The sequence below is a fragment of the Triticum aestivum genome, chromosome 5A (assembly GCF_018294505.1).
Source record: "Triticum aestivum cultivar Chinese Spring chromosome 5A, IWGSC CS RefSeq v2.1, whole genome shotgun sequence".
NCBI classification, from domain to species: Eukaryota; Viridiplantae; Streptophyta; class Magnoliopsida; order Poales; family Poaceae; genus Triticum; species Triticum aestivum.
The window spans coordinates 642,677,914-642,679,244 of NC_057806.1; positions in this window are offsets into that span (position 1 = coordinate 642,677,914).

Consider the following 1,331-nt stretch of genomic DNA (forward strand, 5'->3'; position numbering starts at 1 on the left):
GTAGCATGTATGTATTAGATGTGTTTTTAGATTGGGTCTTGCCTCCATGGCATTTGGCGCTATGCCGAGGAGTTCGCTGCCGCCGTGTTCGAGCATCGGCTAGTGGCTTGCAACGGTGGTGATTTTGTCTATACTGGCTAGTTGCCAGCTGCCAACAACTTCGAGAATAAGCTCGGTTGGTTCTCTGACCTGTAAGTGTTCCTTTTGTTTCTTCCTCTGTTGGCATGGTTGCAATGGTGGTGAAGAAGCAACTGAAGGAAATATGCCCTAGAGGCAATAATAAAGTTATTATTTATTTCCTTATATCATGATAAATGTTAATTATTCATGCTAGAATTGTATTAACCGGAAACATAATACATGTGTGAATACATAGACAAACAGAGTGTCACTAGTATGCCTCTACTTGACTAGCTCGTTGATCAAAGATGGTTATGTTTCCTAGCCATAGACATGAGTTGTCATTTGATTAACGGGATCACATCATTAGGAGAATGATGTGATTGACTTGACCCATTTCATAAGCTTAGCACTTGATCGTTAAGTTTGTTATTATTGCTTTCTTCATAACTTATACATGTTCCTATGACTATGAGATTATGCAACTCCCATTTACCGGAGGAACACTTTGTGTGCTACCAAACGTCACAACGTAACTGGGTGATTATAAAGGTGCTCTACAGTTGTCTCCGAAGGTACTTGTTGGGTTGGCGTATTTCGAGATTAGGATTTATCACTCCGACTGTCAGAGAGGTATCTCTGGGCCCTCTCGGCAATGCACATCACTTAAGCCTTGCAAGCATTGCAACTAATGAGTTAGTTGCGGGATGATGTATTACAAAACAAGCAAAGAGACTTGCCGGTAACGAGATTGAACCAGGTATTGAGATACCGACGATCGAATCTTGGGCAAGTAACATACCGATGACAAAGGGAACAACGTATGTTGTTATGCGGTCTGACCGATAAAGATCTTCGTAGAAAATGTAGGAGCCAATATGAGCATCCATGTTCCGCTATTGGTTATTGACCAGAGACATGTCTCGATCATGTCTACATTGTTCTCGAACCCGTAGGGTCCGCACGCTTAACGTTACGATGACAGTTTCATTATGAGTTTATATATTTTGATGTACCGAAGGTTGTTCGGAGTCCCGGATATGATCACGGACATGACGAGGAGTCTCGAAATGGTCGAGACATGAAGATTGATATATTGGAAGCCTATGTTTGGACATCGGAAGTGTTCCGGGTGAAATCGGCATTTTGCCGGATTACCGGGAGGTTACCGGAACCCCCCGGTAACCTAATGGGCCTTAATGAGCCTAGTG